The 19,257-nt window shown below is 37.6% G+C and overlaps 1 long non-coding RNA gene across 2 annotated transcripts in view; it reads left to right on the forward strand.

The window, feature by feature from the left end:
• Positions 1 to 11,164, forward strand: part of LOC106848017 (uncharacterized) — a 73,962-nt gene extending 62,798 nt beyond the window's left edge. For both annotated transcript variants that reach the window (XR_011495349.1, XR_011495348.1), the window contains one exon: positions 58 to 11,164. This is a non-coding gene — a long non-coding RNA (uncharacterized lncRNA). The remainder of the gene's footprint in view (positions 1 to 57) is intronic.
• Positions 11,165 to 19,257: the final 8,093 nt, after the last annotated feature.

Genomic DNA, 19,257 nt, shown 5'->3' on the forward strand with positions numbered 1-19,257 from the left:
ATGGGGCCAGGCCTGTGGCCGTGTGGTTAAGCTCATGCACTCCGCTTCTGTGGCCAGGGTTTCGCTGGTTCGGATCCTGGATGTGGACCTAGCACTGCTCATCAAGCCATGCTGAGGAGGCGTCCCACATAGCAGAACGAGAAGGACCTGCAACTAGAATATACACCTATGTACCAGGGGGCTTCAGGGAGAAGAAGAAGAAGAAAAAAACAAGATTGGCAACACATGTTAGCTCAGGGCCAATCTTTAAAAAAAAATTTAAATTTCTGATTATTTATGATAAAACAGCATATTTTCTTGATACAAAGACTCAAGTGTTTCTGAAATTGGGATGCAACTTACAATCTGTGGAGATATATAAGGTAAAAGTTGTCTTTAAATTAATGGTGTGTTGTTCAATTGACGGATTCTTAGCATGCAGATTTGGTAAAATAAGATTCTGTTTAGTCTTCCAAAAACTCTTCTCAGAGATGGTTACTTTAATTGATATTCTATAGCTTCTTAGTTCTCTATCTACTTTCCTCTTTCTTATCTTCCATCTTAACTAATTTGTTTGGGAAAAAATTAGGCAAGGCTTGCTGAGACTGGGTAAGAATGAGATATATTTGGCTTTCTAATCCTGTAGGAAATATCTGTGTTATCAGTGAATCAATGACAGATGTCCTTTTGTCACTGATCTACAAATCAGCTTTAGGAAACCCCCTTCATACCTGGCCTTGTTGCCTTGTGGAGTTAGACCAAAGCATTCAAACCAAACTTTCAAACAATATCAGACCATAGAGTTTTCTTTTAGCACCTGGCCACAATTTCTCCCCAAATATGAATTTATTTGTGTTAGAATTGGCCAAAGGGTCTGTCTCATTAAACTGTATTCAACTGAAAGTATTTATCAGTGATGAAAAATAAAATGTTATGTCAAAGTTGCTTAAAAGGTGATGGGGAGAATGAAAGTCATTTCATGAAACAATGTGAAAAATGAAAAAGCTCTCTTTGATCATAGTTCATAATTGAAGGTTATTTCCATTTTTCTAGGTAGTTATTTTGGCAATTAAATCTACTCAAAAGTTTTATCTCTAAAAAAGTTAATTGTATGTTGAAAAAGTGAATTGGGATAATGTACTCTGTAAAGGTTAAAAGAGGTTATTCCAAATGTTATTTCAGAAACATTAGATTTGTTATCATATGCACAAAAGTTTAAGATATTAAAAAAATATAAGATGCTAAAAATGTTCTCTGTAAGGAAAAAATATTGTTTAGTTTTATTAGTAAGAATTGTCGTGAGCACATATATTTATTATACATATTATTAACTGCTAATTTAAATCAGTGTTTGTAAGGGTGATACCAGTCTATGCTGGTATGTGTCATGTTATTTATGTTGCTTATAAATCTCCTTTGATTTAATAGCTAGATTATAAATTCCTGAGGGCACTGATTGTATTTCATATTTTTAAACATCTTTATTGAAGTATAACTGATGTATGATAAACTACATATATTTAAAATATGCAATTTGATAAGTTGTTCTATAACTTACTGATGCTCTGTTCATTTTTTTCCAGTCTTTTTTTTTTCTCTTTGCATTCCATTTTGAAGAGTGTCTATCACTATGTCTCTGAGTTCACTAATCTTTTCTTCTGTAGCATCTAATCTGCAGTAAATCCCATACAGTGTATTTTCATCCCATATGCTGTAGCTTTTTAGAGAATATCCTAGACATTCAATTTGGATCTTTTTATACGTTTTATGTTTCTACTTAATATATGGAATAGAATCATAGTTGTTCTAGTACTCTTGTCTGTTAATTCTAACATCTGCATCAGTTCTGGGTCACTTTCAATTGATTGTATTCTGGTCATCTTTGACTGGTTGCCAGACATCATGGACTTTACCTTATTTGATGCTGGCTATTTTCATATTTCTATAAATGTTCTTGAGTTTTGTTCTGAGGCATGGTTAAGTTACTTGGAAACAATTTGACTTTTTCAGGTCTTGCTTTTAAGAATTGTTAGGGGGGACCGTAGTAATGTTTACTAGGACTAATTATTTCCCACTGCTGAGGAAAGATGCTTCTGAGTTTTCTTCCCAATGCTCCATGAACTATGAGGTTTTCCAGCATGACTGTGGGGACCATGTGGTATTCCACATCCTGGGTGAGCACCAGGCACCGTTCTAATCTTTTCCTACAATTCTTTCTCTGGCCTTAGGTCGCTTCCTTACATGTCTGTGTTGATTAGTACTGAGTTGAGTGCTACTTGAGAGGAACACTCTGTAGACTTCTCGACTTTTTTCTTAGTGCATCTCTCTCCTCTCAGTACGCCGTCTAGTGAACTCTGGCTGCTTTGGCCTCCTAGACTCTCAGCTCCATCTCTCCATCTGAGGGAGTCTGCCAGGCTCCTCCTGGGCTCCCTGTCCCTGTACTGCAGCCTGGAAACTCTCTCAAAGGAGTAAGCTGGGGGCATCATGGAGCTCATCTCTCTAGGATCACTTCCTTTGTTTCCTGATGTTCATAGTCTAGAAAGCTATTGTTGCAAATATTTTGTCTTTCTTTTTTTGTTTTTGGCTGTTTTAGGTGGGAGGGTGAATTCAGTCCTTGTTACTCTATCTTAGCCAGAGGTGGAAATCTACACGTTCTTATAATATATGTTATATATAGTATATATTTATGTATAGTACATATGAGTATCATTATGTTTTAGTCCAGGCAAATCTCAACTATCTGGAACTATTGGGAAAAGTGTTATTTCAGGCTTTCCAATCTTGTAAGAAATATTCATGCATTATCTGGTCTTGATATTGTTAAAAAGTTTCATTTGAATGCTTCAGTACAACTCCATATGGCAACATTGCAAGATATGAAGGTGATTTGCTATATCATATATATATATATATACACACACACATAATCATGGCTCCATCTCTGTGCCAAGCCCTTGTCTCAGTGTGGTCTGTGAGGGGATAGAAGCTGATGTATTGTTTTGATCAGAAGAACTTCAGTGATTTTGAAATTTATTCATAATTACTTTCCTATCCTCTCAATTATCTTTTTGCTCAGTTCTCTTACTCAAAGGTACTGAATCCCCTTTACAATAATAGCAGAAGAATTTTTTAAACCTTGTCCATTTTAGGACATGGTTTCATGAGTCATCGATAGACTTTTTCTAAGAATATGAAGACTACTGGAAGGGAAAAAAAACATTATTGAAAATAAATTGGAAAACATTTCCGTCATTTAAAAAATGGGCTCTTTATGCAAATCATTTCCCTGTGCCACATACAAAAGAAATCTATAACAGAGTGCTTGTTCTTGAGAATCACTGTTAAAGGATACGCAAAGTATTCTTTCTCAAGAGTGGGTAAGTGTGGCTTCTAGGGTTTGATAATAAGAGCAAGACTATTCATGCATAATAGAATCAGACATTTTACTTTTTTTAAGCATGCCTTCCTTTGCTATTCTGGACAGGTGTTTCCATAATGAAATTTAAACTACAAAAATGGCTCATAATTGCCAACACCTAATTTAACATTCTGAAGCTAATCATAAAACAACCTCCTCTTTCAGGGAGAGACAAAGTCTCAGCTGGGCTTTAAATCCTGATTGTATGACAAGCTTCCAATTGAAATTTTAGCTATCAAGTAAGTGACCTTCAGTGACCACAAGCTGGGAAGCTTGGTAACTAACCTAAACAGATCTCTAGGCAAACCCCCCACCCCAGTGTTGGTTTCCAGACTCTTGAAATATTCACCTCATGAGAAAAGACAAGCAGAATTTGAAAAGCAAATGGTTGTAGCAACCTTCGATCCTCAATTCTCGAAAGGCCACCAGCAAGCTGTGAAAATATTCCCATAACCCTACTTCCTGTGTGGTAGCCTAGGACACTGATAAAATGTTTATATTGTCAGCCCACATACAGCAGTCAGCAATTCATTCCACCTTTAAGAAAGTGTTATTTCGAAGAAATATTGTTCACATTAAAATAAAAGAAATCCTACATTCGTAGCTGCTTGCAGATCATAATAAGGTCATGCTTAATTTTTTTTACTTCCCATAATCCTTTTCAGCAAATTTCAGTTTGAAGGAAGCTTAACTAGTAATCATTTTGTGTAAAGTTTTCCTTCTCTTTATAACAAAACTCTCCCATAACAAAATTTTATCTTTGCAAGATTTCTTTTCCAACTTCACTTAAAAAAAAAATCCTGGCGTAGAGGCATATGATGCTGTTGGACCAGAAATACCTCATTCTTGTCTTTAAGTAAGATTGGTAAACATTTCACTCTTATTGCTAAGCCATTAATTTCTTGAGGGTAATCCATTTTTCAAACCAAGTTTGAATTCTCCACAGTGACCAATGTGCTGCCTTGCACAACACTGGCACTATTAAACATTTGTTGAATGAATGCTGGACTTTACTAATATAATGAATGAACAAATTGATTTTCTCTATGGCTGCGGTGATTATACCCCTGAGGTTTTTTTCCTGATTTACAACTTTATATCTATAAAATTTTGCCAAAGGCATGTGATTAAATAACACTTAATTATACATTTAACAAGGTGTCTATCCTATGGTGAATTCAATAACATTTTATAAAACAAAACAGAAAATACCTCAAAAGATCTATATCAAGTAAAGCAATATATTTGTAAGTTTTATTTGGGCATGCTCAACCATTTTCTAATACAGATTTTGGCTGACTTATGTAAAAAGACCTATACAATAATATTATTAGAATAAATTAGAGGAAAGTTAAGAAAAAAGGAAGAAGCAGACACGCCAACCACAAAGGCCAACCAGTGGATACGATTGTACGTTAAAATTGGCTGTACGTTTTTTGGAAGCCAAGATAAAAAAAAAAAAAAAGGAAACACAAGGGGTTACATAACTTACTAATAGAAAAGAAGAAAATTTACTACTTTCTCAAGGAAGGCACATTTTTTTCCTGGTACGAAACTCAGAGCAAGTTCTCATGTGGGTCTTAGGTAGAGAACATTGAGTAATTTAATGGACAATGTCCTTATACCAATTTCACAGCAAATGCGGAAATGGGCCTCATGTGGCTCTTTCTTGTAAAGGCCTTCAATAAAAGTCGAAGGCATAATATTAAAACACCAGGGAGGAAGACAGTTCTGGGAGGGACCCTGCAAATGAGATGCCAGCGTGTGTTCAGTCTTGACCCCAAGGTAGAACTTAGAATGCTGGGAAAAGTCAACTGCTGAAACTGGTTTTTGGTTGATATTTCCTACTTGTTAGGAGCTGGGTAACTGCAAATCCTTCAAGGTAACCCTCAGTTGGGGGCCTTGGTTGAGGATTTTATGTTTACATTTTAGAGTAGACTAGTAAGACTTAGACTCCACATGAATGGTGAAAGCCCAATCTACTATTAAAAAAATTCAAAACCCTAACCAGTGTTGTGGTCTGAATCTCCTCACTCCACTAGATGGTGGGATGTGAGGGTGTCATCCAATATGGCGGAGCTTCTCAATCTTTTCCATCAAGGAACTTCTAATGGTAGGGTCAAGTTAAACTGTTACCACTAGCATTTGGGATAAATTCCCAAAGCTTTGTGCCATAAGTCAACAATCTCTTTAAAATCTCAACTTGGGATTTCAAAATGCATACACATTATTATTCCATGAAATACTCACATTTCGTTTTAATATAAAAATAATGACAATATCAAATGCTGATGAGGATGTGGAGCAACAGGACTCTCATTCATTGCTGGTGGGAATGCAAAATGGTACAGCCACTTTGGAAGACAATTTGGCAGGTTCTTACAAAACTAAACATACTCTTATCGTACGATCCAGCAATCACGTTCCTTGGTATTTATCTTAAAGGAATTGGAAATTTATGTCTATGTGAAAACTTGAACACACATGTTTAGAGCAGCTTCATTCATACTTACCAAAACTTGGAAGCAACCAAGATGTCCTTCAGTAGGTGAATGGATAAATGAGCTGTGGTGCCTCTAGACAATGGAATATTATTCAGCACTACATAAAGAAATGAGCTATCAAGCCATGAAAAGATATGAAAGAATCTGAAATGCATAAGAAGTCAATCTGAAAAGATATATAATGTATAATTCCAACTGTAGAATATTCTGAGCAAAACTATGGAGACAGTAATAAGATCATTGATGGCCTGGGGTTAGGAGAAGGAAGGGTGAATAGGCAGAGCACAGAGGATTTTTAGGGCAGTGAAACTACTCTGTATGATACTATAATGATAGATACATATCATTATACATTTGTCGAAACCCATAGAATGTATGACACCAAGAGTAAACCTTAATACAAACTGTGGACTTTGGGTGATAACGATGTGTGTCAACATAGATTCATCAGCTGTAACAAACGTACCACTCTGGTGGAGGATGTTGATAATGGAGGAGGCTATGCACATGTGTAGGAAGGAGGTATATAGGAAATCTCTATACCTTCCACTCATATTTGCTGTGAACTTAAATCTGCTCTAAAAAATAAAGTCTACTTTAAAAAATGTTTAAATTAAACTCTAAGAAGATGAGCCTTGTTTAGAAATTAGCTTCAAGTGCTTCCTGCCCCATCTCTCCAAGAGTAAACTTAATCCAGTTTGAATAGCACAGCTAGAGATGGGCAAGGTGGTTGCAACTTGAAAAATTGTCAATGTATGCTACCACCTATCCACTACAGCCCTACGAGAACCCCATTAAAGTTCTTGTAGAAAGCTGAACTCTGAGTGACATCATCTCCCAGCAGGTTTGCCGGAAACATCAGTAAAGAATAACTTAAACAATTGACATGTTATGGGAGCTTACATGATTCCCACAGCTTGAATGTCCATCAAGGGAAATCGCTGCACTTTTTTCAGACACAATGCTGAGTCCCTCTTCCTGATAATAGGAAAATTACTCAGGCTTTGGTCTTCTGGGGTCAAAATAGTATAGAACTTGTGCTGTGAATTTTGTCATTCAAAACTAATAAATCAATAACTAACACTTATACAGCTCTTGCTATGTGTAGGTTTTATGCATATTAAGTTGCGGTCGCCTGTGAGGTGGGTACTACCATTATATCCATTTTACGAAAGTAGAATTTGAGACACAGAGGACATAGGTAGCTTGCCATCGGCCACACAGCCAGTAAGAGGATGAGCAGGCATTTGAAACAATCAGCTTGACTTCAGAGTCTTCCTTTTAATGTCCATGCTAAACTGCCTTGAGATTATTCTATTTGAAATCTTTTCATTCTACAAACTTGAGTTGCTTCAAGTCTACAGATGGCCTAGAACTATCCTTGGAAGTGTCTGGGCCAAAGCAGTGTCAGGTGCAGACTACAGCGAGGCAGCCGCTCGCATCGTCTCTCGGCATTCTGCGTTGCTGTCTCCATTTCAGTGACTTTCTCTGGAGTTCACGGATTGCTCCTCCATGACCATTTTGCCTCATGCCCTCTGAAAAATACCCCATGTTTCCATTATACCGTTTCTACTTTAACTCTCCCTTTTAATCGGGTCCATCATTCAGTGCTTTCCAGTGCACATTCTGAGAGGAAATCTTGGACCAGTTCCTTTTTCACCTTAGGCCATACCGTAACTTCTAGTCAGCCTTGTGCTTCATCTGGTCTGGTCAGCAGTGGCTGGGGGAACTGGGACCTGGTGTATGGAGAGCAGGACTAGTCAAGGAGCAATGATGCAGGTGAAGTGTTTCCCTTATAAAGACTGTGTGTGCATGACAGGCTTTCTCAGACTTGGCCTGTCCACTCCAAAGTTGAAGTAGATGTTATATTGTTGTTTTGTATTTCCTTGAAGAACTTAGCTCGTTCAATAACCACTTGTCCTTCCTTTATCAAATATGTCTTGGCAAGACACTATTAATTCACTTGTATTATAAAGAGAGGTGACATGATTTCAGTGGGCATCTGTGGCTTGTCCAGGTCCTCAAAGCTCTTAATGAGTAGAAAAATGACCTCTAAGTTGCAGTGAATGAACACTTGAAAGCATTTGTAAGTGTTTGGAATGCTGGCATTAGTCAATGTGAGTTTTCATGATGGCTTACTCCTTGTATACTCAGTTTCTAATTTACAAAAAAAAAACACAAAAAAACCCAAAACAACACTTTTTCTTTGTTATGTGAGCTTTTCCCATTTTCCAGGCAGCTGCAATGTGGCATTCTTCCTCTCTGGTTATGTTCCGAGTTTGCGAGGACCATCCCCACACTATTATCTTAGACTGTCCTTGTTTATGTTCTGTGTCATGCCATCGCTGTCACCTGGCCTCTCTACCTCCTCCACCGTCACTACTGGTTTCAAATGCCTGGTGTCCTGCTAGGGTTTTGCTATTTAAGTGTTTCACGTCCATTTAAGTATGTGCAAATTTCGTACTGAACAGACGTGGCACTTGTAGGTAAACAAATCCGGCATAAGAATGGGATGAGCAGTTCTGTCTAATACCTATTAGAAACATTTTCTGTGCTTTGAAAGCAATGTTTTTCTCACAGCTGCTTTGCTTTTGTTTGTATTGATAGCATTCTAGTTTCAAGCAATGAAAAACTAAGATTAAAGGTGCATGCTTAAATCTGAAATTATGTTTTTCAAAGGATGATATGCAATTATGCTTTTATTTACCAAAACCTCCTGTTAAGAGGATTATCTTTTACAAAAAAGTCTGTTGATAAAAGTTCTGGAAGCTACAGACTTGAGAAGCCAATGCTGCTTCTTTAATGGGAAGGACCGCATATAAACTGATGTCAGATTTCCAGCAAGAGCGATGTGTATCTTGCTAATATATTGAGTGTAAAATACTGTATGGGAATATTTCTTTAGAAAAAGATACTAATTTTCCTTCAAAGTTTCTTTAAAATGTTTTTCTTTGTCTTGTCATTTGGGACAACTTTTTATTACATTAAACATTTTAAGTTATGCAGTTTTGAAACAAACTGTAGGAACAATAATCAGAATGATGTCATGTGATATTCACTCAATGCATTGATCACCTTGGATTACTGCCTTGCTGCAACTCTTATAAACTACTTTTTTTTTTCCCGAGGAAGATTGGCCCTGAGCTAGCATCTGCCAATGCTCCTCTTTTTGCTGAGGAAGATTGGCCCTGAGCTAACATCCGTGCCCATCTTCCTTTACGTTATATGTGGGGCGCCTACCACAGCATGGCTTGCCACAAGGTGCCATGTCCGTACCTGGAATCCGAACCCGCGAACCCCAGGCCGCCGCAGTGGAATGTGCGTACTTAACCGCTGCGCCACTGGGCTGGCCCCTAAACTACTTTTATAATCTCAAGATTTCAACGGCCATAGTGTTTTGTAATGAATCCTTAACGTGCAGTTACAAGTATAGATATATTATATATATATTTATAACTGACTGCTTATATAACTATATATAAATATATGTAACTATATTATAACTAAAATGACTACCTTCTTTCTTTTTTGAGGTCATAAATATGTTTTGCCTTTTTATTTACATGTTTTTATTTTAATACTTATTGGCTTGTATAACGTATGGTTACATTATTTGCGAAAATTTTAACAGTGAATTAAAAACTAAGAGTTTAAAAAATACATTACTTTTGAAATGGGATGCTATAAGTGAAATCACACACATCACGGCATTAATTTATAATAAGGCGACCTCTTTTTAGTTATTTTCAGAAAATGAATTAAGCCGTTATGGGTGATCTTTTTACCAGTGGGTCTAGAGAAGATGGAAAACATTTTGATAGCCTTAGAGTCAAGGGATGTGACCACTTGGAAACGCATCGTTAAAGACTTAATCCCAGTCACAATATGGGAAAGGCAATTCCACAGACCTTTTCTAGAAGAAATACAGATGTGAGGTCAGGAAGGAGGATTTAAAGTAAAGCGCATCTGGGATTGTGAAGGATAATCAGAAGCCATGATACAAGACAAATAGTGAATGTGTCTCAGCCTGCTCCATGGCCAGCCATCTGCCTCGATGGACTTTCTATATTGCACAGGATTGTTTCAGAGACTTCCTTTTTCTCTCTCTGACCTCAGCTACTAGAAAACTATAGTTTATACGAAGTCAACCCTTTCGTGGAATCCCTGACAGGGTTAGTATATATTTGAAAAATTTCCAATTTATGGTAGCCTTATCTTCCTACATATTGGATGTTCAATGCCCATGACAACTTATGGTTCCCTAAAATTACACATAGATTGTCATCCTATTGTTTGTTTAACTAAAGACATTTAGTGATTTTTCCATAAACAAGCAGTGGTCATTTGAACTCCTGAGTGAATGGCTAAAACGAATGCACACCTGATGGTTTTTTTGACATTCAGGATGAAAACTGAAACATGTTCTTTTTAATCTACGTAGGAAAAAGGTCCATTTCCCTTGGGAGGAAAACCTCAAATTTTTATTTTAATAAAAATAGTGTGAACTAAACATATGAGAACACTTTTTAAACAATAATTAATAGACTTATTTTTTAGTACAGTTTTAGATTTACAGAATAACTGGGCAGATACTAAAAGGAATTCCATATACCCCTCCCACCTCTCAGAGTTTTCCTTGTTACTAACATCTTGCATTAGTGTAGTCTATTTGTTATAGTTAATGAAGGAATATTGATACATTATCAACTATAGTCCATCAGTTATAATAAGGTTCATGCTTTGTGTTGTATAGTTTTATGGTTTTGAATGCATAATGACGAGTATCCACCATTACAGTGTCAAACAGAATAATTTTTTTTTTTTTAAGATTTTATTTTTTTCCTTTTTCTCCCCAAAGCCCCCCAGTACATAGTTGTATATTTCTCGCTGTGAGTTCTTCTAGTTGTGGTATGTGGGACGCTGCCTCAGCGTGGTCTGACAAGCAGTGCCATGTCCGCGCCCAGGATTCGAACCAACGAAACACTGGGCCGCCTGCAGCGGAGCGCGCGAACTTAACCACTCGGCCACGGGGCCAGCCCCTCAAACAGAATAATTTTACCAGCCTAAAAATTCCCTATGCTCCACCTATGCTCCCCTCAAGCCCTAGGCAACTACTGACTTTTTACTGTCTCTATATTCTTTTTCCAGAATATGTACAGTATGTAGACTTTTCAGACTGGCTTCTTTCATTAGCAATATGTGTGTAAGGCTTCTCCATGTTTTTTCGTCTCTTAATAGGTCATTTCTTTGTATCACTGAAGAATTTTTTATGGGCCGGCCCCGTGGCCGAGTGGTTAAGTTCGCGCTCTCCGCTGCGGCGGCCCAGGGTTTCGCCGGTTTGGATCCTGGGCGCGGACATGGCACCGCTCGACATGCCACAACTAGAGGGACTTACAACTAAGATATGCCACTATGGACCAGGGGGAAAAAAAAGAGGAATTTTTTAAATATGCAAAATTACCATGACCAAATATAGCACTGAAAATTAAAGGTCTTTAAAAACGTATCTTTAAATAAAATTGAATATAAAATTGAATATCAAAAAGTTGTTTATTTCAGATGCACAAATAGTTTGCAAAGGCCACTAGGCTCAACAAAATTTCTTTTAGTCTACAAAATGTATTGTCCTCGTTTACATTTTCTGGTACCACTAACATGCCTCTAAGTCATACTCAGTCCTTTCTTACCCATCCGTAATACTTGGACCATCTTCTAGTGTTCGGTAGGCTAGTGCACTCCCACTGACCAGAGGAATTGACCCATAATCAATATTCCGTGGATCCCAAAGTCATAGGAACCATTCCTCCTCTTCCTTGTCCTGCTGAACTGCTTCCTCCTCTTTCCTGGATACCCCTGACTTAGACATTAATAATTTAATTTATCAGAGGAATTTTTTTGATAGGGGCTGAAAAACCACAAAATTGTGGGACACTTCTCTACGGCTATTCTCTCCACATCTCATCGTATCCATGGTCAATGATTAGCTGTTTCCTGAGTCCTCCACAAACATAAATTTCCATGGAAATGAAAAACACATGAAACTGAACAAACTAACAAAAGAAATGAGAAAAACTATTTGAATTTTTCATTGGATCTGATGTCTCCTATTTATATCCTTTCTAATAATTACTCAAGCATGGTTACTTAAATTAGGATTTTTTAAGATGAGTGTACTTATAAAAAATTACTCTGACTTGAAATAAAAACAAGTTTTAAAAATACTCTGTTTTTCATGCACTTATGACCTAGACCACATACAGTAGTAGCTTCTGTTTTCTTCAATAGGAACAAGTTTGTTATGCAAGTATTTCTTGAACATATGTTTGAGAAAGCCATTGGAATGATCTAGGAAAGATGGCTTTATAACCACAAAAGACTGGCATAAATTTAGTATACTAGAAAATATAATTGACTAGTATAATTAAAAGTTCATCTTTCTTCTAAGCAATTTGTGTAAACAGAAAGACATCTTGTAAAATGGCTTGGATCCAGCATTTTTGGTCTGCTCCCTTTTTCTAGGAACCATATTGATCGCAGTTTTAGAAATAAAGCTATTTAAACAAAATCAATTACAACGATATTAAGAAGGTCGTGAGCATATTTATAAAAATCAAATGATCTCTTAATTAAAAAGCACAACCCCTTAGGAACATTGGAGCTTGAAATTTCCATGGCAACAGTTACAAAAAATTTAACAGCACACATTTTATTTACTTTGCAAAGAGATAGATCCAGTCACACGTGCCGATGACCTAATACAGGGCACATTTATAGTAGTATGTTTGAGCTAGTCGATTGAGAAGAAGTGTCAGCAAGACTGGCAGGGGAAATACAGAATGGAAGTCACAGCATATTCATGCATTAGTCATAGCTATCACACTGGAAAAATATATTTAATACTAAGTGATGTACTTATGTGTGCTTTTACAAGTTAGTAAATTTTCACATTGCTGAACATGCAAACATCTATTAGTTTTATGAATATGGAATTTCCCCCACAGTATTACACTTTTTCCATTTCTTTGCGTTGATTGTTAGGAATACTATATTTTCTTTCTCATCTTTAGTATTGTTTTTAACAACATAACCCCCCTGGCCACCACCAAGGCGTTTTCAAGTCTGCTTCACCCCGCTCCCTTTTTAATTCCTTTGTATCATTAGAAGTAGTGAAAATAATAGTTTCATCTACTTATTTATCTTTTTTCCTTATTTTCAATTATGCTGGACATTGTTGTCCTGCTACCTCAGGCCACTGTAAACTCTGCTTATATTCAGATTTCATGTGACTGTAATTCATGACAGTCAAGTGTACAAATCACGCAACGTATGCGTCTATAACATATTTTCTAAATATTGTTTGTTTAATGGTAATAAGAATGAATATCAACAAATCAATGATGCTTTTGTTGCAGAAAAATCATAAATGTAAAGATACATAAGTTGCTTGATAGTCTGAGCTCTCAGAAGGCATATGAGTTATTGGGGGAGATGTTATGAATATAAGTGAAATTACAGCAAAGAACATGAGGCTGTGAACAATCCGCGTTTAGAAAGTGGTGCAGTCCAAAGAGGCAAAGAAGGGCAGAAGAGGGAGAGGCCATCCAGCATTCGATCATCAGGGTACGTCCTGACAAAGGAGGTGGGGTTTGGTCCAGGTCCCGAAGAATGGAGGAGATTTAAATAGCAGGAAAGGAGGAAGAGGAGTTCCCAGAAATGAGAACACAGTGAACTAGGGCAGAGAGAGGGCGAAAAGTTCAAGGTATATTGGGGACACTGAAGGGAAAGTTCATGCCAGGCTCTAGTGAGAGATAAGTTTGCAAAAACAGACTAGGACCAGATGTTGGCAGGCTCTACATTGCAGGCTAAATAGTCCTAGTTATGGGTAGCAGGGGATCATTTTGTGGGTTCTGAGCAAGGGGATGGATGCTCTTCAGACAGATTAATCTGACAGCAGTAGGCAGGCTTCTTTGCTAGGGGAATGCTGGAGGCACAGAGACCAGTTAGTGGAACTATGAAAGTTGGGAAGAGGCACTTATTGGATGGGAGGTGAGGTGGGGATGGTCAGTGACGATTAGTTCTAGTAATGTTGAATTTGAGGTGAATGTCAAAGCAGTCAGTTGAAGTAGAAATACCCACCTGAAAACTATTTCAGGAGAGAGAATTTAAATTTAGGGAGTCATTCCAACTAGGAAATTTTGACTAAATTCCTCTGCTTCCTTAGAGGTCTAAAATTAATTGAAGGTAACAACCAATTAAAACAGATGACAGATTTGAGGGTGAAAAAGTATAAAGAACAAAAATTGGAGAGAGGGCTGAAGATGGAATCTTGGGGACCCCTGCATTCTCTTGGGAAGAAGAATCACAATAGGAAAAAAGAAGTCGTTAGAGCAGTAGATGGACCAGAAGAATAGAACCTTGTGGAAGTCAAGGGAAAGAGTGTTGATCAACCTAGTTAATACTAATGTCCATCTCTCAGAGACTAAGGCAGAGCATTTGTTTAGTCATGATTTTTCACTACATAGTTCACACATTGCTAGGAAATGCTTCATGTAACTGAATATACCCCTCCTCTGCCAACAAGTATCAACATACGCTGTGACCTGTTGCAGAGTGATTTATAATGTGCATAAGACCTAGAAAACTTGTTTTCCTTATGCTCGTGGATACACGTCCTTCAAGACATTCAAAAGCATGACCCCAACGACATGAAAAACTCTAGAACCAAGTTTTCTTCTCTCTCCTATTTTGCTAATTCCAGAAATCAGCTGTTAATCACAGAGAATACAATCAAACACGATCAGATCTTCTTTAATCCCTAGGTCCAAAATGACTAAAAATCTGCTGAGGCAACCTTCTGTCAGCAGCATCTGGCCAGATGTAGACGTTGCTCGTGATAAGAGGGTACGAAATCCGTTCAGCTCTGCATAAAGAGATTGCTCTTGGCACACTACACTGATGCACCTGCGTGTACTTCACAGAGGGAAAAGCTAGGAAAAGAAAGTGGATTTAGATTCTTCTGTACTGGAGATTGTGCAATATGATGACTGGTGTTGGCCCCATTCGTTGGGCCCAGAATAGTAACCACTGTAATAAACCATCAGCCTTTAGAGCGTAATGTAAAATTCTAGCTAAGGGACAGTTGCTTCTTGGAATAATGTATTCATCCCTTGGGTTAAAGGTAAGAGGGAAAAATTGCTGAGGTTAAATTACTGTCACTTTGCCCTGATGACTTAGAATACTAGATGAGGGTTGCTACTGGACATCTCTCCTGCTAACGTTGCTGAATCCAGTTGAGAACTTTCGAGACTCGTTATATAACTAAGGCTCGCAGGGCAGCCCAGCTGGGAGAATCCTGGGCTAGATCCAGTCCTTCTGCGTCTGCCTTCGCTATGTGATCCTGAGCAAGTCACCGAACCTATATTGCCTTGGACTTTCTCAGAAAAGAAAGAGATGCGTCTCATCCACAATGAAATCAGGAAGATTCTTTTAAAAAGCAGGAAGCGCTGTGGGAATGGTTTGAAAAAGTATTCCTGGATCTACGAAATACACATTAATTTTCCTGTAGGTTGATTTCAGATTGGTAATGGCAAATATTTTATTAAAAATTTGTAAGATGGTAAACTTCAAGCATAAGTTTACCACTTCTGGAAAACGAGAGTGGTTCCAAACTTGGAATCACATTTTTAGACACTGTACCCCGGTTTCTCACCAAACTCCCGTAGTTTTCTACACGGCCTTTGCATGTTGTTCAGTTCTTTTGTTGTCCTTTCTCTTTCCTTTGCATTTTCTCTCTTTTTCTCTCTCTGCCTCCCCCGCCCCATCTCTGCTGTAAAATAGTTTCTGTTTTCAAACCAAAGAGGTTCTTTGTTTTAACTGAACGACATTTTTTTTTTAAAATCCTCTTTGGTATAACTACTGAAGAGTAGACATCACTGTGTAATTGTATGAAAAATAGGTCCAGCAAAGAGTGGTTAGGGTCAAGCGATCATCAGACTGGAATTGCCAGAGATTTAGCTTGAGGCTGGAGACTAGTACAAGAGGAATAGCAATGTCTTTCTGCGCATCTAGATTAGGAAAGGACTTTTTTCTTTAGGTGGCAGTTACTAATAAGGCTGATAATAGAAGATGGAAATGTTAGCTTGGAATATAATAGACAGCAGAAGATATCAAAACTGTATAAATCTGCTAACTACAGAGTGCTTATCAGAACTAACAAAGATTTGGAAACTTTGAAAAAAGTGTATTCATTCCTAAGTAATAGGAGCTACATTCATGTAAAAGAATATTGGTTGGAGAGACTTAAAATTGTGTGGCTCATTGAATATTAAGCAAACTTGAATATAAAGTCATCCCTCATTTTCCAAAGAGATGATCCTAAAGGGAGTTTTTTGTTTATTTGTTTTGTTTTGCTTTGTTTGCCACCTTGAATGTACGCACTTTTAGGAATGTGGTTTAAAGAGCTATTTAGAAAATTTAATTATTTTATTTGGCTGCGCACAATTTTAAAATCACGTTATTTTCAATGAGATGGTCATGAACAAACATTGCTCTTTTCACGCTCTCATTCTATGAAGCAACTATATTGAAACTCACTTGCACGAATACTTTATAATGCCTGAATATAATGAAAAGCATTTTCCAAAAAGTATCCTTTAGACATTGGTGTCTTTGTTATAACTGGAATCACTTTTTGAGTCATCTGAACCGAAGGACTCATCGCCTTCCTTCCCATGTAAGTTGCTGGAGATGTAGGGGTCTTTTACACTTTATGGGTAAGGTGCTCACTGAAAATATTGCCCCACACCACAAATATCACAATATGATGAAAAGCCATCAGTTCAACGACTTAATTATCACTACTTTACTTTTAAAAGTGATATATAAAAGGTGTGTTTATATCCAAACCTTGTGATTATCAGGTCATACTCTAGGAATAACTAAGTAGGTACAAATTTATTTGCCATCTTTTAAAAATTTGATTTCATCATTAATTGAGTTATTTGGGGTTAGTGGATCTTTCCCGAATAGAATTTTGTTGTTAAGATAAGAGGACCCGTTTTAATATGAGAGATTCTGTAAGATTACTTTCTTGTTTCTGAGGGGTAATTTTGAAAAAAAAAAAAATCACCTTATATTCAAGCATATATGGTACTTGTGCTTTTTAATGATTGGGTCTGATGAGAGTAATGTAGTAAGGACAATATTTTTGAAATACTTTGTGAAGTGTATATCCTCTTCCTGGTAGCCACTTTCATTCCCTGTGGCCCTTCAGCTAACATCACCATAAAGAAGGGAAGGGTGAATACTCAGGACTGACGAAGAAGGAGCATAGAGAAGCTCCCACCAGCTGGAAGAGGAAGTAGAAAGACCTTCTGATTCCAGAAGAAGGTAAAGAGAAGGTGTGAGCCAGAGGAGGGTAATGGCAGGAGTAAGACGTGAGGGTTCTCTTGTCCCACCGTTTGGTTAAAACCCAAAGACAGAAGGGCATAGAAATACTCATATAGGTTTTTGGGAGTGTTGGGCATATCCTGGGGCTGATGGCAAGTCTCTCAGAGAAGATGTCTGTTTGGGGTCACATTCAATATGGCACCAGGTAGTAGAACAGAAAAAGCCAAGAAAAGTGAGGTAGAGGTAAGCTTCACAGAGCTCTGTACACTTCAGGTGAGTGTGAGAGAAAGCATTTAAGAGTTCTGCATGGAAATGAAGAAGAACTGAGAGAATTCGAGAACCTGGGGTCAGGATGAGGAGCCTGGAGCACACGGGGACTTCATGACTGGAAGGTCTGACTACACAGACTTCAGCAGCAGGTCCCAACACCATGCTCAAAGATCTAATCAGCACAGACTGAAACCGAGTCTCCCATTGCCAGGTGCCCAGGAGAAAGACCAGATGACACATTGCAACAGTATGAAGCAAAAATACTCAGGGACAGTACGTACACCTACAGCCCCACTTCCTCAGTTGTAAATTTTAGGAGTCCCCCTTCACTTAGATGCCAGGTTGGCAAGGAAGGAAGACAGAGACATCTCTTGAGAGTAAAGAAATATCCTTGATAAAGATTTCAATTTTGGATGGGCTGAATATTTATCTACCCAACAGAAACTCAGTTAACCTAAACAGACTTTTAAGCAGAAAAAAAACGAAGTTGCTTGTCATTGACCAGTTTCAATATTTTTTGATACTACCTGTGGAAATGTGGTCTTCTGATCAAAATATGATTCACTTTAGAAATAGAGAGAGCGCATCCCTATTTTGCATGTCTGAATTCTAGAGTTTAAGTACTTCACCCTAATTTATATATTGAGCTATCAGTCAGGATAGTTTAGGTTAAGTTGCAGTAACAAGCAACCCCCAAATCTTGGTACCTTACAATAAAAAAGGTTAATTACTCACTCATGCTACATGCATGAGAGTTGGCAGGGACTGCTAATATTGCAGTTACTCAGAGAGAATTCCAGGCGGATGGAGCATCGACCATCTCAACTAACTGTGACGGGGAGAAAGAGAATGTGGTAAGTCATGCACTGGCTCTTAAACTTCTGCTTTGAAGTGATAGGTATTCACTCTGCTCAAATTTTAATGGCTGAAGTAAGTCACATGGGCATATCTAATATCTAGGGTACATAAAAGTACAATTTTACTATACACCCATGAGGAGAACCAAATGCTTGGTGAACAGTGCTAATGGCCACCACAATTTGGAAGCCATTTGTAACTTTCTATGGTTTCAGCATGGAAAATCATCTTACCAGGACCAGATTTGAGAAACAGAAAGGACACCAGTGACTAAAATTTCAGCATAAGTAATGTATTGTTTATAATTTGTTCCACCTTTTTCTTAACATTTCCTAACATAGTAGCATCTATATTGCTCAGAGTTCAGTCAAACTAAGAGAGTTCACTCTAGATCCAAGGGTGACAGACTTTTTGTATAAACAGGTAGATAATAAATATTTTAGACTTTGTGGGCCATATGGTCTCTGTTGCAACTACTTGATTCTGCTTTGTGGTGTAAAAGCAGCCGAAGCTAATATGCAAATATATCGTGGTATGTTCCAATACAACTTTATTTAAGGACACTGAAACCTGAATCTCGTATAATTCTCACTTCACGAAATATTATTCTTCTTTTGATTTTTTCCTAGCCAGTTAAAGAAGTAAAAACCATTTTTAGTCTACAGGCTGTACAAAAACAGACAGTGGACTGGACTTGGCATAATAAGGAATCTTATATAGAGAATCGAGAATGTACAAAATTATTGGAAGGAATGGAGGAACCGTTCCAGCCTTAACAACCAGGAGCAACTAGTGGCTCCAGAAATTACTCTGCTTTTGCCTTGAGCAGGTAAACCACTG

Source organism: Equus asinus, chromosome 18, assembly GCF_041296235.1.
Source record: "Equus asinus isolate D_3611 breed Donkey chromosome 18, EquAss-T2T_v2, whole genome shotgun sequence".
NCBI lineage: Eukaryota > Metazoa > Chordata > Mammalia > Perissodactyla > Equidae > Equus > Equus asinus.